General features: G+C 37.0%; 1 protein-coding gene across 1 annotated transcript in view; it reads right to left on the minus strand.

Moving 5' to 3' along the window:
- Positions 1-22446, minus strand: part of CNTNAP2 (contactin associated protein 2) — a 1494727-nt gene that overhangs the window by 556815 nt on the left and 915466 nt on the right. The window lies entirely within an intron of this gene.

A 22446-nucleotide genomic window follows, 5' to 3' on the forward strand; every position in this document is an offset into this window, starting at 1 on the left:
GCCAAATTCCAAGCTGTCTGGGCAATATATCATTTCAATGCCAGGTTGCCTTACCAAGGCAATTAATCCTTGTTAGTTTGAGCAGATTAATATGATTCATGATGAGAGGTGCCAAGTGCACAAAAGATGATGTATCACAGGCCTGGTGTTTCCTATTTTTGAGTAAACAGTAGAAATTAACAAATGGGTGAGGGATTCATTTGCATATCACAGATTCATTTTGTTTTCCTTTTGTACAAAAACAAAGACACTAACTAAATTTCCTCCTGGTGAGAGATGGAAGATTAGCCATCACGTTTCCTGTCCTATTCTCTCGCAAGGCCAATAGCACGTCAGAAAGGGGTAACACTGAGTTTCTCACAGCAATTTGAGTTTCTGAAAGAATACCATGGCAACAGCATTAAGAATATAATTGACTTATAAGAAGATTTCTATGCCTTCTTGTCTTTTTCCCTATGTCCAGCTGGCTAATAAAAGCCACCTACTTAAAAAGGCAGCAAGCATACGTAACACAGAGGGGAAAAAAATCAGGTTTTGTGTTCAAATCTTTCTATTTCCTAGATGGTCAACTGTAACCAGCCAATTTAACCTTCCTGACTCACAATTTTCTCATTTGGAAAGTGGAGTAATTATGCCTACCTTATAAGCAATGTTAAGGTTTCGAGATAATATTCGTGAACTAGATAATCAGTAGGTAGGAAATAGAGGGTCAATAAATGGTAAATGGGACCTAAGACTATGTGGACCCCAGCTTTCAGGGCACATTTCAAGAGCTTGCCTGTCCCCTTCCGATGGTGAAGTTGAAATGTGTTGTGGAATCCTCCGGTTTCAACAGCACACACTCTTTCCTTTCCCCTGGTCCTAACTCCTTAGCCCTCCCCTGGATTCCTCTCTCTCCAACTTCCCCACAAACTGATTCTTTATCATCCTGGTTCAGAAGCTCACCGATGCCAAAGGTATTAATTGTTATGCACCAGCATTCACAGAAGATTTCTGGCTTTTAATAGAAAACTCTCTGAAATAGAAAAGTCTGCCCAGAATAAAACAACAGAATCCACATCAGTGGGTGCTACGTAATGAACTGACAGAGAACCACCCTGCATGGAACCCCTTAACCATAAGGCCTGGGCAGCATGCTGCACAGGACTGGGCTCACAGACGGCTTTCTCCATCCTGGTCTTTTTTTTTTAATTACAGTTTATTGGGGTGACGATGATTCATAAAGTTACATAGGTTTCAAATGTACAATTCTGTAATACATCATCTATAGATCACATTGTGTGTTCAACACCCAGAGTCAGTTCTCCTTCCATCCATCCTGTTCTTGATTTACCGTTAGTCATGCCTAAAACTACAGTAGCAGGGCACAGCCCGGTGAGGCACAGAAGCTCCGATTCTCACACAGAAATACTGTTCCTTTACAGCTCCTTGCAAAACTCTAGTGGTGAACTAACATTTATTGAGCATGTGTTATATACACAGCACTGTGAGAAACACAAGATGAATAAGATTCTACTCACTGCCTTTCAAGAGCTTCCAGCCTAGGAAAGTAAGTATATTGTATACACAAGCACTATAATACAAGGTGGAAATGGAGAGTGGCATAATGCAGGGACAAACCGCACCACGGAATTTCACATGAGGGAGCCTATGCAGATTTGGCGGACAACAAAAGGATTTTAGGTTGAGCCTCAATGGCTGGACAGAATTTTAAGGGAAGACAGTGAGAGGAAGAGCATTATTGGGGGAAAATACAACGCACACAAAGGCATGATGTTGGATTATCATCAGAGGGGATGGAAAATTCACTCTTGTTATGTACTTACTCCCACTGAAAACTTTTATTTTAAAAATTTATTTATTTTATTTATTTTCATTTGATGAATGTGATATGTTCCAATTTATAAGTTTAAGGGGTACAGAGTGCTACTTTGATACAGTTATATATATAATCTGCTTGCCTTTGAAACAATCTTTATCATTTTATATCATCACAGTACAGTATTACTAATTATATTCATTGAGATCTCTATGGCTTATTTACTACTCGTTACAAGTCTGTACCCCTAAACACCCCCCATCATCCTTATCCCTCAGGGTAACCATAATTTCACTGTTTTTTTTTTTTTTTACAGGTAGGACTTATTTATCTTTTTAGATTTCATATATAAGTGATATCATACAGTATTTGAGTTTCTCTGTCTGACTTAACTCACGTAGCATAATGTGCCTAAATGTTCAACTATGAATAATATTCCATTGTATATATGTTACTACGTCTTTTTTTATCCATTCATCCCTGACGGGCACTTGGGTTGTTTCCCTATCTAGAGTATTGTGAATAATGCTGTGATAAACGTGGGTGTCCATATATCTTGCCAAAATCCTGTTTTCATTTCCTTTGGGTATATACCTAGGAGTAGAATTGATGGATTATATGGTAGATCTATTTTTAATTTTTTGAGGAACGTCCATATTGTTTTCCATGGTGGTTGGACTAATTTAATTCCCATCAACAATGTATAAAGGTTCCCTTTCCACTACATTCTCACCAGCACCGGAGGGCTCTTGTTTTTTTAATAATAGCCTTTCTAACAGGTGTGAGGTGATTTCTCACTGGGGTTTTGATTTGCATTTCTCTGATGATTAATGATGTTGAGCATCTTTTCATGTATGTGTCGGTCAGTTTGATGTCCTCTTTGGGAGAATGTCTATTTAGTTCTGCCCAGTTTTAATTGGTTTATTTTCTTGTTATTAGGTTGGTGCAAAAGTAATTGCAGTTTAAAAGGTTAAAAATAATTGCAAAAACCGCAATTACTTTTGCACCAACCTAAGTTGTGTTAGTTCTTTATAGATTTTGGATTTTAACCCCTTATCTGATATATAGTTTGCAAAATTTTTCACCTATTCTGTAGGTTGCCATTTCATCTTCTTGTGGTTCCTTTGCTGTGCAGAATCTTTTGAGTTTGATGTACTCCCATTTGTTGATTTTTGCATTGGTTGTTCACGTTTTTGGCGTCATGTCCAAAATATCATTGTCAAGATCAATATTGATGAGTTTCTTCCCTATGTTTTCTTCCAGGAATTTTATGGTATCAAGTCATACCCTTAAGTCTTTGATGTATTTTGAGTGGATTGTCGTGAGCGGTGTGAGATAGGGGTCAATTTCATTGTTCTGCATGTGTTTATCCAGTTTTCACAACACCATTTGTTGAAGAGACTGCCCTTCCCCTGCTGGATGTTCTTGGCTTCCTTGTAGAACATTAGTTGACTCTAAATGCTAGAATTTAATTCTGGGTTCTTTATTCTGCTCTATTGGTTGATGTATCTATTTTTTTGTGCCAGTATCATACTACTTTTATTACTATGGCTGTGTAGTATAGTTTGAAATCGGGAACTATGATAACTCTGGCTGTGTTCTTTTTTCTCAGGATCACTTTGGGTATTTGGGGTCTTTTGTGGTTTCACACAAACTTTAGAATTGTTGCTTCTATTTCTGAGAGGAATGTCTTGCATTTTGATGGGGATTGCACTAAATCTGTAGATGAATTTGGATAGTATAGTCATTTTAACAACATTTATGCTTCCAATCCATGAATATGGGATGTTTTCCCATTTGTGTTTTCTTTAATTTCTTTCAGGGAAGTGTTCTGAAGGCAGCACAGAGTTGGGTCTTATTTTTTAATCCATCCAATCACTCTTGTGCCTTTTGATTGGTGAGTTCAATCCATTTACATTTAGGGTGAAATTTGATATAGGAGGACTTACTGCTGCCATTTAATCTTTTCTTTTCTGGTTGTTTTGTATCTCCATTGTTTCTTTTTCCTTGTGTTTCTGTATATCTTTTTAAGTTGGTGGTTTCCTATGATGATTTGCTCAGTTTCCCCCTTTTTTATGTTTTGTATCATTAGTCTAGATTTCTGTTTTGTAGTTACCATGAGGTTTGTATAAAACGTTTTATAGATAAAATAGTCTTTTTTTTTCTGTTGATAGCAACATATTTTCATTTGCCTAGACAAGTGCCATCATTTTCCTAATTTCCTTTTATGTTCTGTTGTCACAAATAATTCCTTTTTATGCTGTAAGTTCATTATCAAATTGTAGTAGCTATAGTTATTTTAATGTCAGGGAGGCCGGGGTTTGGGGGGTCTATCACTGCTCCCTTAATTCTACCATTACCCTGAGGACCCATCCACCCACCTTCAGATATACAGATGTGTGGATCTCTCAGGCATCCCAGATGCTGTGGAGAGAATCCTTTGTTGGGTTATGGATGGCCTACTGGTTGTTATTTAAATGGGGGGGGAGGGGACAAAGGGAATGATTCATGCCACCCTGAGGCTGATGTCTCTACTTTGACCCTCTACATTTAATAGGCACTTGGCAGTCGTGTTGAACATGGTGTTATCAAGGTTATAAAGACGGTCCTTCTCTAAAAACCTTATAACCTAGTGGAGGAAGGGGATGAGATTCATGCAAAACACAATACCAGCCAGAATTTGATAACTCATCAAAAAGCTAGGAGAAGCTATAGAAATTTAGATACTAGAAGAGTTATAGGTAAAATGTAAATCAGGGGTTTAATAAAGTTTAGAGCTGTTCACCCAAGAAGTAAAAGAGGAGTTGCAGCATTTTTATAAAATGTTGACAACTTTCCCCAGCAGGGTACGTGAGGAAGCAACGACACGAAGGTAGGTCTGTGAGGAGTCAGTGGGTGGTTCTGGGTTGTTCCAGTCCATTCCCACAGCTGCTTCCCTCTGCAGGCACCCAGGTGTGGGCCTCAGCAGAAGGACTTTCTATCCAGCATCCCAATTCCCCAGATCATGGGAGGAAGCAACAGGACAGACTCCAAAATTATATAAAACTAAAAACAAAACAAAATCCTTCATACTTAATTTTGGAATACAGTACATATATGCCTATATTTACTTCCTAAACTGTTTTGGGGTGATATTAGCTCAGCCTAATAGTGAAAGTAATTTATATCAGCTCATTCTATCAATTAATTTGGGGGAAGCAGTGCAGAAGTGTACTGAGTTGCAAAGGAAAACCAGATTGGAATCTAAATGTGCTCTAAATAATGCACAAAGCAGAAAATCCACATCTCAATAAAATAAGATTACTGAACACTTACACACACACAAGAAACATATGCCTATCAAGTGAGATTAACTTACTACTTCTCAAATTCAGTATTAAGGATTTCTTTAAAAGCGATCTTTTATTTAAATTGGATTTTAATATTTTATTTTTTTACTATTTGTTTCATACAATTTACATTTTTAAAATGGACATTATCCTAACGCTGATTATCGGCATTTTAATTCTCAATGGTGAGAACTGTTTTATTTCCAAATCAAGTTGAATCATTAAATGTAATTTCAAACCCTAATATTTTATCACTATATTAAAAATAATGTTAGGACCAGTTACTAACAAGCAAAACAAAATATAGGTCAACCTAGCTTCCCTCTTCCCAGTTATTCTTCTCCTGTACTCTCACAGAACTATTTGCATATGTTCAATATACCATTATCACATGGGTTAGTAATTATGTGTTGGCGCATCTGTCTCTTTCAACTTGTGACTCTCTCCAGTTAGGGATTTTTATCTTATGATTCCTAGCATTCCAAGGGACCTCACCCACTCTCAGTAAATGCCTCCTGATGGGCTGACTTAAGGAACAGATGAATTCAATGCTAGAATGTCATGCCAAGGAACTGAAGTAATTTCACTGGAACTGGCTCTTTTATTATTTTCACGTATCATTTAAGTCTTAACTCTGGACGCATGCATTCGTAGACTAATTATTTTAGTACGTCCCAGGAAATGTATAATTTGGTTCATAGCATGGCCTAGCTTGAAAGTTTGATTCACATAAAAAATGAATCAAAATGCCTCTCCTCCTGCTACCTGAGAACTACTTGACCTGGATCAGGAACATATGGGGAGGTTGGCAGGTGTCAATTTGTTGTGATCAAAGGGCTCCAGGAGAAATGATGCATCAAATTAACTCTGTTCCCAGTTCACTGTGGCATCAGAAACTCTGCCAACTGCAATCATCATGTCAGTTGTGGCGATACTTTGCAGAATGTTTTAGAATCAAAACACACTTTTTAAAATGAAATTTAGGTGTACCCCAATACATAAAACCAACAAAAGCTACATTTGAAAGTTCAAATGTGTAACAATTTACTATAGAACCAATCAGTGTAGGCAGAATGGCTGGCTGGATGCAACAATTCTGTCCAGGGTTCTGAATGACAGTTGCAGTTTTATTTTACCCAGAGTGTCTCTTTTATTTCTACACTTGATTTTAATTGCAAAGCACTGAAAAACCTGGTATTCAGATGTAAGAAACTGCAACCAGTACCAGCTTTATTTGTTTGCAGCAGCCTTACTTTGCTGTCCATGGATACGGTACTACATCATTAAACAGAGATGGAGAAGAACATTTATTCGGAATCTAAAAAATGTTGACCTGACAGCATAACTGAATGTATTTGTTGTCTTCCAAGCACGGTGAAAGTGTTTTATTTTTTTCTCTATAGTGTTTAAAAGTTAAAATAAATAGTTTTAAATAAAATCCAAATTAAATTGTTGTGTTGCCTTTAAAACTATACATGTGGTTTTGTAGAACCCAACATAGAAACCAGAGTGTCGTCAGCACCCTGACATGAGAAATATACTCTCACAATACCAAATAGCAATTAACAGGGGAGGTTTACCAGAACAGCTTTTTTTTACCAATATCCTGAGCTACTGGTACTCAGAAGCTGTGGTTCTCAAAATTCTACACGCTTAGGAACCACCTGAAAATCTTGTTAAAATGAAGATTCTTTTGGTCTCGGATGGAGTCCTGACATCATGTAACTCTAACAAGCTCCCCAGTGATGCTCATGCAGCTGGTCAGAAGGATCACAGTTTGAATTAAAGGCTCTAGAACATTCCAGTTCTCTGTGGCAGGGTCTCAAAGAATGGAACACCAAGAGGGGACACGGCCCAGAAAGAGAACACACAGAGGGGAGGCAGCAAGTAGAAAGGGCAAACTTGACTTACGTAGACAGCTTCTGAGACTGTACTTTTTTTCATAGTCCCTCCTACCATTTTGGTATGATTCATTCAGAGTGACAATATAACAATCTCCTAATCTCATTCAGTAGGTTTAACATTTCAGAACCTGACTGTAGACCTCAAAAATTAATATAAGATCCCGTCTTATTTTACTACAAGACGGGGTCTTATATAATATAATATAATATAATATAATATAATATAATATAATATAATATAATATAATGCAATACAAAACCGGGTCCTATATTAATTTTTGCTCCAAATGACACATTAGAGCTGATGGCCCGGCTAGGTCTTATTTTTGGGGAAACACGGTAGGATACTTAATTTCTTTTTAGATTAGTACACATTTTATACCTGGATATTAAATATGCCTCGTTCTAAACTTTAGAAAGGAAACCTTTTGGTTACTTATCGGTTATTTTGTGAACTATTGGAAAATCGTTTAAAGTGATTTATAAATTACCATCCAGCATAAATTACCTCCAGAATTTGTGATTTTTCCCTTCACCTTGCCTCCTGATGTTACTTTTGCTTATCAAGACAAGAAATTCATTTCGAAAGTATGATTTCTTAAATGCTATTTTTCATACTCTTGGCCCTCAGAGCTATTTGCACAATCATGGTGGCGTTTCCTTCGCATTATCTTCAATACTGATGTCCACGATACTTTAGTACTTTTATTCCCACACTAATTAGATTTCAATTTTAGCTGAGGGCATACTCTCTACGGACTGTATATCGTTACCTTCTATTTCTTCTGGTCAAACTGAAATCATAGAGAGAAGTCATTATAATTCCAGCAACGAATCTAGTATTTCATTTCTACATGACTTAATCTGATAGTTGTATACCCAGAAAAGCTACTGTTATACTGACAATGCTCGTCCAACAAGCATTTATTTATGGAAACATTTAAACACAGAGATAGTGCCTGTACCGCCTACATTATGCCCCAATTTTCCATTAAGAAGTAATCAAGCATCCTTGGTCTACATGAACACAATTATACATTTTCTACACAAGCTACATCAATCATTCATGTTAGCCTTCCCATATAAGCACCTTAAAATCACTTCTATTATAAAACACTGAATTCATTTTATAGGATTTTGTTAATTTACTTTGAGTTACAGTTCTACAATACATTCCCCCATTATTTTATGATTAAAACGTCTTTTAAGACATCACAGGTTCATAGAGGAGTTGAGGGACCTGTGACAGCACTAGTTTCTTCAACTGTCTCCAGGTTGAACTGTTTTTAACCTACATAAGCAACAGTAATCAGTCAGTCACCCATTCCCGTCAAGACACTCTGAAACCAACTCTGGAGAAACACAGAATAAAGGAAGCGAAACCCTCAAGGTATTTCATTTAGTTGTCAAAATGTAATTAGCACATCAGGTCTCTCTAGAAAAGAAGCAAAAAACATACAGTGGAGAAAAGATAGTCTCTTCAATAAATGGTGCTCGCAGAACTGGAAAGCCCCGTGCAAAAGAATGAAACTGGACTGCTATCTGTCACTATGTATCAAAATTAATTCAAAATGGGTCAAAAACTTAAGCATAAGACCTGAAACAATAAACTGCATAGAAAAAAACATAGGTACTAAACTTATGGACCTTGGGTTCAGAGAGCATTTTATGAATTTGACTCCAAAGGCAAGGGAAGTAAAAGCTAAAATAAATGAATGGGACTATATAAAATTTAAAAGCTTCTGCACAGCAAAAGAAACCACCGACAAAATAAAGAGGCAACCAACTGAGTGGTTGAAGATTTTTGCAAACAGTGCCTCTGATAAGGGGCTAATATCCAAAATATACAAGGAACTCATACAACGCAACAAAAACCAAACCAAAACAACAACAACAAAAAAAACAATCCAATTGAAAAATGGGCAGAGGACCTGAAGAGACATTTCTTCAAAGAGGACATACAAATGGCCAATAGACATGAAAAAATGCTCAACATCACTAATCATCAGAGAAATGCAAATAAAAACCACAATGAGATATCACCTCGCCCCAGTCAGAATGGCTGTCATCAACAAGACAAATAGTAACAAGTGTTGGAGAGGCTGTGGAGAAAAAAGAACCCTCATACACTGTTGGTGGGAATGCAGACTGGTGCAGCCGTTATGGAAGGCAGTGTGGAGGTTCCTCAAAGAATTACGAATAGAATTGCCATATGACCCAGCAATCCCTCTCCTGGGTATCTATCCAAAAAATCTGAAAACATTTATCCATAAAGACAAGTGTGTTCCAATGCTCATTGCAGCTTTATTTACGGTGGCCAAGACATGGAAACAACCAAAATGTCCTTTAATAGATGAATGGATAAAGAAGTTGTGGTATATATATACACAATGGAACACTATTCCGCAGTAAGAAAAGATGATATAGGAACATTTGTGATAACATGGATGGATCTTGAGATTATAATGCTAAGCGAAATAAGTCAGACAGAGAAAGTAGAGAACCATATGATTTCACTGATAAATGGTATATAAACTTAAACCAACAAAAGAACAAGACAAATAACTGAAAGAACAAAAACTCATAGACATAGACAATAGTTTAGGGGTTACCAGAGGGTAATGGGGGAAGGGGGGTGGGAGATGAGGGTAAAGGGGTTCTAATAATGGTGATGGAAAGAGAACTGACTCTGGGTTGTGAACACACAATGTGAGATATAGATAATGTATTACAGAATTGTACACCTGAAATCTATGTAACTTTACTAACAATTGCCACCCCAATAAACTTTATTTTAAAGGAAAAAAATAAAAATGAAAAAAAAGAATAAAGTATTCATATATATATATATATATATATATATATATATATATATATATAATCTTTAGGAGGGACTACTGTCACCATTATAATTTAAAAGAGCTGTAGACAGCAGAAAACCTCAAATAAAACATACATTAGAGAGAATGATTACAATGAAGCCTGTTTGCCATGTGAATTGTTTATGCAGGTATATACTGTTACATCCAATTCCACTAATATTACTGAAGATCTTTTAATTTTTGTTTCAAACCTTAAGTTAACCTATTCAGGTTATGATTACATGACATTATAATATGTGTGTGTTTGCTCTTTCCTTTTTTTTATGTTTTTTTTTTTTTTTTTTTTTTTTTTTTTCCCATTCTAAAATTCGTATCTGTTTACTTCTGGGTTGAAATAGAAAGGTAAAAATTTATTGCTAGCTAGGAAGCACTATCGAACTCCTTGTTGAATCTCTTTATTTTACAGATGAAGGAACTAAAAACTGGAAATTCAGTAAAATTAAGTACATCCAAGGTCACGGTGCATATTTATGGCATAGTCAGAACTTGGGCAAAAATGTCTGCCAGGTATTTTTAAAATACTACATCGTTTTCCTAAGTTACAAGGGAGAATCATAGTTGCAAACTGAAGATTTTGGGGAAGCATGTAATATACAGATAAATAATTCTTACTTCCCTACAAAAACAAACAACCAAATAAGCAAAACATGTATTTATTATCTCAAAACAATTTGAATGCCTTTTATCTGGACACACTCTCTCCAATGTCTGGCTCTCTTACTTTTCTTTTTTTAATGCTGGGTCTAAATAGGTATATTGCATTTATGCAGAGTTTTAGTATTTGTACGATGAAGAAATTAAAATGAACATTTCTGACATTATTTTTATAGCTGATTCAAAACAAATAGGGTGGTAAATGATTTAAACAATTGCTACGGTTTTGTTATTATCCGTACTGTTCAACCTATTATTTCTGGAAAACATGCCAGTCTCTTTGGAAGGCAATGTTTCTTGTAAATTAAACTGGTGAGAAATCTCTCTATCAGGCAGTTTGTTACAGATATTGTTTGCAAAGGGGCTGTAGATTTTGTCTCTCAGAGGAGTAAAGAAAAGAGACCTATGAATATGCTAAGGGAGACGGAGGATTTGAAAACATTTGAATGAAAGCAGGCAGTTATCCTTTGCGAGGCCAGGAAATACTGGATTAACAGTTTCATGACATGTGGTTTTGTTCTATCCTGTACTGATTCTACTGTACCTCAACCAGATTCTTCTTTAGCTAAGTTATCTCTGTAAGAGCTGGGTCAGCACCTGAGACATAGTAACGCCTCAATAAATGCATGTTGATGAATTATTGAATCAAAGGGAACAGTGCAAGGAACTTCTCATCTATTTTAGATGCTCCAGCACAAAAGGAATCAAAGAACGTACGTACAGGTTGTAAACAGTTAAAAACAACAACAAAAAACACTGTTCTTAACACTCCCTTCAGAGATGCACATAATTATGGCCAAACATACTAAAAGCTTTCTAAAGGTCTCGCTGCTTGTTATGGCCAGAGATAAAATTCTGATTAATAGCCTTAATTCTTGTCTTCTAGTGTTCACACTTGTTTCTTTTCCCTGTTAAAAAAAAAAAAAGATAAAGGATTCCAGTGCACAAATCTGATCTCATAAATGTCAATAAACTTTGGGAGATGGTTTGCACATTAGTTCTTTCATCATTAGTTTTAGTAAAGATTGAACGTCACCAATTTAACCATGTGTCAATTCATGTAGAACCTTACAATTCTTTTTGTATTCTTAACACTTTCAAAAGAAATATGCTCACTGGTGTGACTTCTCCTTTTGGTATGTTTACTAGCAGACAATCTCCATTTGATTACCCACTGTCATCACTGTTTATGTTAACACTTGGATATGCAAGAGTGTAGAAAGAACTCATTTCAAATTTATTCTCATTTAAGGACTTGAACTTGTGTACAGAAATCCTGGAAAGCAGGGTACAGAACAACTATCTCATTAATTGGATCTTGTTCCAAACTAACCTGCTAAAGATCGTCCTATTTGTCTTTGCATGGAATTGAATATACTCTTATCTTTAGGGCTAACTGAGAATTTTCATTTTGTCCCCCAAAATGAAATCGGTGGTATAAGTAAATTGATTAACATTATCAAGGGTTGGAAAATGAAATGCTTCCCAAAGAGACGTCTTTCAGGTTTACTGAAAAAATAACTAAGGAGAACTGAGCAACACTTGATACCTTGTTTATAAAATGGAAAGAATACTTACTGAGCACCTAGCATGTTCCACGCATCTAGGAAGCACTGAGGATTCTAAGGGAAGATGGTGTTACTGGGAAGTCATGGACAGAATGCTTCGGAGGATGCGGGGTGGTTATTCACAGGGTCCATGGGGGTGCTGGGGCAGCTAAGCCTCATGCAAGCCCTGTGGACACGATGCTTGAGCTGCTTGCAAGATGGGTAAGAGCGAAGAACGAAGGAGGCACTCCTGGACATGAGAAGAGCGTGGGCAAGGACAGGTAGGACGTCTTGTGACAGCTTGGTGAATTGTACACGTCAGGAATCTATCGTTGCTGGAACTTCGAGAGAACTTTAAGAGCACAACTGGGAGAAGTGAGAGTTATTTGAATTCTTTTTATATGTGACCGATAATGGCCTTAGTGTTGCACAGATGCTATGCTGTTCACATTTCTAGAAGTTAACTCTAGATCCACTTATATGCTGCTGTTTCCCAATTAGGCATTCGAGCTCTAATTCTAGTTTTAAGTTTGGCAATCAAGACCCCACCAAGGATTTGACAGCAGGATAACTGTCATCTCTGTTCTCCCAAGGATATCTATTGTAAAGTGATTTATAACAACATTATAAAGTTGTTACTATGAACTCATTATTCTACTAGTCTTCTAGTCACTAGAAAAAGGAAAAAAAAAAAGATAGTAAGTCAAACAGCAAGGACCCAGCAAAACCCTTCACTCAACATTTAAGAGTATACGGTGAAGGGGTGAGGATGGCGACATTTACAGTTTTTTCAAACCAAGAATAATGAAATTTCAGGATCCCCCCAAATCAGACCACTGTCAAGAAAATAATTCATCTGAAATGGAAATAATTTTAAAGAAGGTAAGAAAATAACAGTGAAAATCTAACTGTTTTGTTAATAGGCACTTGACTTTATAAATAGTCGTGAAATGATTTTGCATGCTTAATTTTAATTACAAACAGCTCATTTGTTCGGATTTATTATCTTACTTAAAAGTGGCCTGATTGCCCTATAGAAAAATTGATAGCCTATAATTTGCCTCTGGTTAGAGTTTCTTGATCCGACTTTTATTCTAAGTTATTATGGCACTATCATTTATGTCACAACAGCTGAGTCTTTCTCAGTGTTTCAGATAATTAATAAACTGTGGATTTTTAGGGACTTATCTTTCAGCAGTAAAAATATATCCCCAAACTTAATTACTCAAGCCTAAACTTGAGTTTACTGCTGAGCATTTAATTGAATGTTGTTTTTGTCACGACTGCAAAGCAGATCTCACTTATAAACATTTTTTTTTCAAGTGGAGTGACAAGTTTCCATTGAATACGTATATATTATAAAGCAGGAGAAACCTTTAGCATGTCCCTTCTTTGTGCATCTGGGTTTCATTCCTGGTTTGTCATGATGGAGGCTAGCTCAGGATATACCACCATAATAGAAACCCATCCCCACACCCCCAAAGAAACCCTCCTAAATTCTGCTCCAAAGTAATAAGTCGGTGCATTTAGCCAATCAAATAAATAAGCAGAGAACTGAAAATTTCTGCTTGACTGTTGTAGTCAGACCCAGAACACTGCGGTCAAAACTCAGGTGCACACAGTGCCCCACGCACAGCCCGTTGTACTGACAGATACACCAGGTAGGATCAGATTGTATGATTAAGGACAATGAAAGCCTTCCAAATAATCAGTTTCCTCTTAAGTGAAATTCACATGGGGAAACCGCAAAAACAAAACCAAAGAATCCTTATGAGAAAAACAAATATATTGGTTCTTTTCTGACAGGACGGTTATGGCCTAGGTGCATTCAAAGCTCACTTTCAAAATGATTAACTTTAAACGTTGGTTGAAGGGAAAATTGAACCCAAATTGTAAAGTGAAACAAAGCAGCAGCAGTAAAGCAGCTTTTCTGAAGCCCTGCTTGCGTTTTGGTCCCTGTCTTTCTAGGAACCAACTTTGCCTTCACCATTCAAGGTCCTCCACTGAGTTTTCCTTCTTTATCTTTCCTTCTTCTAGTGAAACACAAAATCTTCTCCTTGTTCTCTGCACACTTACCCCAACTTCCCAAATGGAAAAAAAAAGAAAAAAAACCTTGGAAACTACTATTATCTGAAACTGAGGTAAGGAGTGTTCTATTCCCTTCCATTATATTTTCAAACCTGTTTTTGTTTAATTATATATAGGCGATTGATTTCTGTATGTTAGAGTTATACCCTGCTATCTTATTCCAGTACTCTTTGTATCCAGTAGTTATTCCATCGATTTCTCTCAGTTGTTCAGATAATCGTATCATCTACAAATAGAGGTAGTTGTGTCTCGTTCTTTTCAAGTTGTATGCCTCTGATTGCTTTCTCTGTTGTGTATCTCCAATATGGTGTTAAAGCTTAGTGAAAATACTGGTAGCATTGTCCTGTTCCAGTGGGAATGTCTCCAGCGTTATTCTTCATGACAGATGCCAGCAAATGCTGGCCTTCGCAGATACGGGGATATAGATAGAGATACACACATAAAACCATGTTAAAGAAGTAGTGAACAATTCCTATTCAACACAGGTGATTTGTTTGCTTTTAAGAGCTGGCATTGAATTTTGTCAAATTTGTTATCAGCATGTCCGAAAATGATCATATTATTTTTCTCATGGGCTCTCTTAATCTGATGACTCATATTATTAGATTTCCTAATATCGAATCATCTTGCATTTCTGGAGTCATCGCCACTTGTTCATGAAATAACATTAATTATAATGTGCTGTTGAATTCTGTTTAATACAGTTTATTTGAGACTTTTGCATTGATACTCATAGATGAGAGTGGTCTGAGTTTTTTGTTTGTTTTTTGCTTTTGCTTTGTTTTGGTAAAATCTTTGTCAGACTTGTCATTGTTGAAATTACTTCATACAAATAATGTGAAAGTTTTCCTCTACTTCTAGTCTCTGAAGTACTTTAAATCAAGTTTTTTAAACCTATCATGTTATTCAAGCTTTCAAAGAGCTATTTGTTCCTTTCAATTCATGTAAACTGAGATGATAAGCCTGAAATGCAGATGTATGTCTTAGAAACTGTTAAATAGCATGAGTTTTTGAAACTGAGTGATCTGAAAACAGTGAATTCTGACACTGCTAATTATTACCTGTATAACTTGAGCAAATTACTTAATTTTTTAAAGTCTTTGATTACTCACTATTAAATGGGCATTCTGACACCTGTTAAGTTTATAGTGATACTTCTACTTCTGGTCTGCCATCACATACATAGATATTGAAATTATTGTTGCATATCACTGATTCCCAGTTTCAGGGTTATTCAATTTATAAAAGGTTGAAGAGCGATTAAGAGACACAAATGAAAATTCCTGGAATAGCAACTTTGGTGAACTAAGCCTACGTCTGTGATATTAAGTTCCTTCTAGAAGACGCGGAACACTTAGTATTAACGAAACGGGTGATTGGCAAGTCAAAGTTGAGAACAGGGCGACATACCCGTCACTACAGGACAGTATTTCCTGAGCTTGTCAGAACCCTAGGAAAGGCCCGTTTCTACCAGGCGTGCACTCAACTCCCGCACACCAAAAATAAGATTAAAGACCATGATCCCATCAGATGGGGGATGGTTTCTCAAATGGGATTTTAAAATACTTATCCTCCACAGTAAGCACGGGCAGACCAGCATTATTAAAGGGCATCCGGAGGTTTTCTTAGAGTTGCAGTGTTGGCAGCTTTATCACGAGCTCTGACCCTGCAGCTACAGCTGCTGCAGGACTTTTATTAAATTCCTGTTCACTTTCCTCCTGTCAGAAAAGAAAGGCTAAGGCTTCTTGAAGGTTAATGGGCTCTGGGAGAAGCCCTCGTTTAGCCATGCCGGTGTTCGGTTTGTAAACCATCCAATGCACCCCTGATGAAGCAGCACCAATCCTGCTTAGATTTTAAATCCTCAAATTAAATTTTGTTGTGTTCTTGACGTTAGAGAGCCAATACTCAGAACCCACAGCCCTGCTGGGGAACTGTCTTGGCAATATCAACACATTTGTGCTTTTTGCTCCAATAGCAAACTACATATTGCATATGTGTCCTATGTAGTCATTCTAAAACAAAACAGTGACAACCACAAAATACTCTATAATATAATTCAGTATAAAAGGGGAAAGCCTTGTATAAATGACAATTCATAAAACGAGAGGAATTCATAGCCCTGGCTGAACACAGACTTCACTTAAACTAGAAATCCTACTGCAAAATAAACAAAATCCAAGCCAAAAACAAACAAACAGACAAAAAAAAAACACCAAAAAAAAAAAAAAAAGACCAAAGGAAATTAATTCCATGTTTGAATTAGAAATGTATGGTATGGACAATATACTAAAAAGTGTAAAACTAAGGTAAGATTAAACAAAGAGTCAGTGTTTAGCATAAGTGAGCAAGAAACACATGTTCGAATTCATATATGAACTAACACACCCAAATTGAACAATTCTTTGATGTAAAATTTATAAGTCTAATTTAAGTGCAAAATGCTTTGAGTTACAGAATTTTTTTAAATTTATTTTTGCTCAGTGTCATAAGTCGGTGCGCTTAAATAACATATAAGAGATGATGCATCTCAGCTTCCCATTTCATAAATTACCACGAATTTGGACTGTCCTACTGTATATATGCAGAAAGAACATATTTCTTAAGAAAATTCATAATTCAAACAAAATAATGTGGTCTTATTTCCACCTCTCATTGTAAAACACCTTGAAGAGTTTTTCACATTTCTTTAAATCAGAATTAATTCTCTCGATTCCAGATGTTGTCAGTGAGCATCGAAGAATTACTTTCAGGCTCACCTATATTCATGATATTGGCTAAGTCACTTAAATAATTTGAATGGGTTAGTTACGAGAATGAAAAGTGGCAATTTATAGAATTACTGAGTGCTTCCTATGAAGCAAGCGGGGGAATACAGACAAGGAAAGCCACAGCTCTAAGAGAGTGACAGTGTCCTAAGCGTAACTGCACTTCACTCTCCCAGGAGACAGAAGAGCTTCTAGGAAAGCCAGATGACAAGGTCTCAGTTCTTCATGGGATATGAGAAAGGGGGAAGGCATTACTGCTTGGATAGATAACTATGAGAAATTGGCCAGGAACAAATGGTGTTGGGGTGAAGGGAAAACTGTAAGATCTCACAAAGCTCTGTCCTGCCAGAGTAATCGTGACAGGCAACTGGCTGAGCGTAAGACCAAAGACAGGTTGGTCACAGGTTGCCAAGAAGGGCCACCCTGGCAGGTCTGAGTATCAGATACTGCACACTAGATGAGAATGTCACTCCCGGGCGTCCTCAGTGGTCAAGGAAAGCATGACATATTTCCTAGTCACACGTTTACATTTTACATTCACATTTCTCTTTGAAAGAAATATGCTCGCTACAGGTAGGCTGCAAAATGTCTATAGCATTTTGCACCTTGCTAAGATTTCTTCCTGCAGATAATGTAGATTGCCAGAGAAAATATTTTCACATCTAATGTGTTTCCCTTTCAATAGGCATGAGTATTTCACACATTAAATCATTTGTCTTGCCTGTCCATTAGGATTCTCTGCTATGCTAAAACCAAAGAAAAAGTCCTTTTAAAGAAATATCTGGCTCATTAACTCCTACAGCATTGCAAAATATTAGTATTCTCATGACTTAGCACTATTTGAAAAAGGATGCTCAGGGTCTTTTGCTATTTAAAAAAGTTTATAATCATGGCTTAATGTATCCACAATCACACAGGTGATGAAAAATAAATTAACATAACAAATCCCAATAAAAGAAGTTACCCAATACAGCAGAAACAATGCCAATTACATAGACATACAGAGAGCTAAACACTAAAATGTAGCAAGTAATTTAGCTTTATTTTTATTACTTGTGAATTTTTGCAAATCTAAATTTTCAGGTGCTAGCCTCCATTATTTCGTGACACTTCTCCCCTGTGTTTATTGTGTGTCTATATATATATATATGACCTATAATGCCAAGAGATTTCCTCTGTCATTAGCATTTTATGTTTATCATCATAAATATCATTTAAGAGGAGACCAGGAAACAAAATTGATTGTTGTATACTTGTTTGGTATTTCTAGTAAGAACTGACTGATCTGATATTAAGCAATGGGGAATACAATAATAAATATAAATGGTGCGTTTTCATATAGGATTGGTGAATGCTCAGGCAGAACCCAACCCTTAAGTAAGAATGCCCTGGATTGTTATGCAATCTAGAAAAAAAAACAACTCTTAAAACAATAAGATTTCTCTAGATATAAACTTTAAACATAATTTGAAACTCTCAATTGATTCTAATCTAGCAACCTGGAGATAATTCTTGTTAAACATGTTTTAAAAATAAAAACTATGAAAAGAAGATTTCTGCATCTTCAGAAACAGGGAAGAAAATAGAAATATTGCATATCACAGTTCATTTGCTGGTCACTGGCATTAATTTAATTTTAAAAGCATTGCAGCATTGAATTCTAGTGGCATTTAATGGCAAATGACATTTAATTAAATCAACTACATTATTAACTGCTACCTTTTTATTTTTTTAAGAGCAATGCATAATTCATGGACAAATTGAGAGAGCCTTTTTAAAAAATTATTTTTTTATGTTAAAAGCACTTCATCATATTGTAGTAGGAAATAGGTTTTGTAAAGACTTAGCAATGAGTCTCTTGATACTAGCCCTATTTATAATTTCTGTAATATTTCATTAATATGTGTTGCCTTTACTTAAATACATATTGTGCAATGAATATATATATAATATACATGATATATAACATATATTTTGCAATTAATATATTATTAGATATTAGGAAAAACAAAATATTAGGAAAAGAGAAAATACAAAGAATAAAATAAAAATTGTACCAAATCCTACCACATTGAATATATATTCATTCTAAACATTTAGGTATACGCTTTACACCCTTTCTTTCTAAGTACGTCCATAACCAAACACACATTCTATACACATACATGTGTGTTTGTGTTACGGCCTGAATGTTCGTGTTTCCCCCTCTCCAATTAAACTATGTGGAAATTTAATTGGACCCTACCCACCAAGGACATTAGGAGGTGGACATTTAGGAGGTGATTAGGTCATAAATGTGGGGCCCTTATGTGTGGGATTAGTGCCCTTATGAAAGAGACCCCAGAGACCTAGCTTGTCCCTTCCGCCACAGCAGTTTACAGAGAAAAGACAGCCATTTAGGAAGCAGGATCTCCCCAGACACCAAGTCCGCCGGTGCCTTGATCTGGGACCTCACAGCCTCCAGAGCTGTGAGAAATACATTTTTATTGTTTATCAACCACCTCGTCTCTGGTACTTTGTTCTAGCAGCTCAAATGGACTATGACAATGTAAACGGATCTATTCACAGGCAGAAGAATACGTGTGCAAATGCATGTAAATACAAATTATTTCTACATCACTCTTCAAAACTCTTCTGACATCCATCCACTTGTCTGTATCCCCACTGGCTCCATCAGGGTTGAAGTCACATGTATCCCTTATCAGGTCCACAGCTAAACCTGTCTGTCCTTCATATAGAAATCATAGTGATTTTTAAAAGTAAAAACCTAATAGTAAAAACCTAATTGTATTGCTTCCCCACTTAAGTTCCTTTCCCTGACTTTCTGCTGCAATTAGGACCAAGTGGGAAGTCTTAGCATGACCGCAGGCCTCCACCCACCTCCTCAGCTTTCAACCACCCCGTTCTCCTCCTTGATCTTCTTGTCTATTCACGTGGACCTTGCTTCTCTTATCAGATGCATTAGTCCTTTCACCCTCTTCACATGCGCCTTCTCTTATACAGAAGGCACAAGACTTATATTGTGATTAATGTCCAGACAAAATAGAACATTTTAAATGTTGCCCATAGCTGATCTTGTCCTCACCACGAGTCCCTACCAGCTGGTGTGTGTGATAAGAATTTAACCAAATAATCACCGTACATTCAAGCTTAGTCTAATCCAATAATTTCAACAGTCTCTTGAGGTAATGTTCAGATACGCTTGGGAAAAATACCTTCTCTCCTTGTCTCACTGTGAGGAAGATAAGAGGTTAGTTGGGTTCTCCCACAGTCAGAGCTGTAAACAGTGGGAAGCCTGGATATGGCTCCCAGGTCTGTAACTTCCTAAACATCCTTCTACCACTGATTTCATCACTGATGGCATGGACCAATTAAATGCTGGTACTTAAGAAGCTTAGATAACCCTAAAACATTCCAGGAAAAGAAACAGTAATCATTTTCAGGAATGCTCTGATGTAGCAGGAGCCTCTCAACTAAAAGCAGAAAAAGGGATCCTATTTCATCTCACATGAATGAAAGCTGTAATGGAAACAATGGCGTAAGCCAATGAAAAAGGATGTCGACAGAAGGAAGACTGCCACATTGGAAACCAGAAAACAAGACAAAGTAGCTAAAAATCAAACAGTGTTGAAAGAGAATGAGGGAAGGAAGGAGGGAGGGGAGGAGGGAAGTAGGGCGGGAGGGGGAGAGAGAGAGAGAGAGAGAGAGAGAGAGAGAGAGAGAGAGAGAGAGAGAGAGAGAGAGAGAGAGAGAGATCTGCTGCTGCTGACTGTGTACCCGACAGTCTGGGGATGTTCAAAGGCCTCTGTTGGCACAGTGAGGTGGTGGGTAGTTTACCAGACTCTCTAGAGCCAAAATAAAATATCTACTGACAACCAATCGGATCCCTTGTTCTACTTTATTTCCTTATGAAAGAATCATCTCAAAATCAATACAGCTTCCCAATTATTTTAATGTCATGAACAAAATATTCTGCATGGAGAAGAAAATAATTCTCAGCCCCCTTAAATGTCTAGTTCCTAAATTAATCAGCTAACATGCCTGTGGAGAGTTCAAATAAAATTAAGAGAATGACACCTACCACGTGTTGCAAGATTAGTGTCAAGTAATATATTCTAACACTATTTCTCCTCACAAAGCTGTAAGCCAAATACATTTTTCATCCGTTCCCACCAATGTGGAAACTGAGGCAGGAGGCTATTCTGATCAGTCTAGTGAACATAAAATGTGCAAATAAAGTTTTGGGGTCCACTATTCTGAGGCCAGATCTATAACGTGGGATCCCATCCAAGCTAATTTTCCCTGGCGAGGCTGGTTTGGAACCGCTAGGTCTCCAGCACCACAGTCCGGCTAGCGCTTTATTTATTTATTTTAATTATATGTGTAAATGAACACTGAAACACAAAGAAAGATGGACAGAAGCAGGACCGCCTTTTATCATGTCTCCAAGCATTCTTAAAGCAGGAGGTCACCTCCCTGTGAGAGGACACCTGAGCTAAGCATCCTCCTCGGCGTCACCTTACCTGGATTCACCTTCCATACCTGAACTTCTCTGCTGTACTCACGCAGGCCGCAGATTGTCGGTTCTTGCCTAGTCACTCTCCTTTCCTTGTTGGGATGGATTTTTTTTTTTTTTTTTGAAAAAACATTGATGGTTAAATCATCTATGTAGCACCATCCCATTCAGAGAGAACCTGCATGATGTGATTTTCATAACCTAACAAATAAAATGTAGTGGTTTTAACTTTACTCTTAGCAACTAAGGGGAATGATGCCAGCGAAAATCAAATTAGACTAAGAAACAAGTCAAGAGCTATCTAAAGCAAACGAAATCCTCCTTATACAACACAGGAAGGAAAATAAGATTTGGACTTCTCTAGCCATCGTATTGGATCATTTTACTGATTTCCATTTCCAGTGTTTATGGAGAATTATTTTAAAGTCGGGCCAGGACCCTGGCTACCTGTCTGCTCCCATGTTGGTCTCCGCGGTGTTGATCTTTTATGCTCTTAAATTGTCACTGGCTTCAGCCAGTTGCTGCACTCACTGCCTTTCTTTGTTGGGAAAGTGATGAGGTTAATAACCGCTGTGTTTTCCTCACCATGTTCCTAATCTAGTGATTTTGCCCTGTAAAGGGTGGAACAGATCCACTACCCACACATACATCATAATTTCCCAGGGACCTTCACAAAGATGATCGATGTCCTTGCCTTTGGCTGTCTTTTCTTTGCAGTGACTGATGGGAACAAAACCAAAATCACACAAAAGCCTTTTCACTGGGAATAGAAAATCTGAATGGTGGACAGCAGACGGAGGTCTAGAGAAGAATGAAAACAAACAACCAAGAATGAGGAGCGAACAAATGCAGCAGGCTCATGTCTGCTTCGTGGCGGAGCTGATCTTCTTGGGGTAGAATCACAACCAGTTGCATGGCTAACAAATACCTGCTATGCTTATC

This window comes from Rhinolophus sinicus, chromosome 8, assembly GCF_057876585.1.
Source record: "Rhinolophus sinicus isolate RSI-liver-muscle chromosome 8, RSI-T2T, whole genome shotgun sequence".
NCBI classification, from domain to species: Eukaryota; Metazoa; Chordata; class Mammalia; order Chiroptera; family Rhinolophidae; genus Rhinolophus; species Rhinolophus sinicus.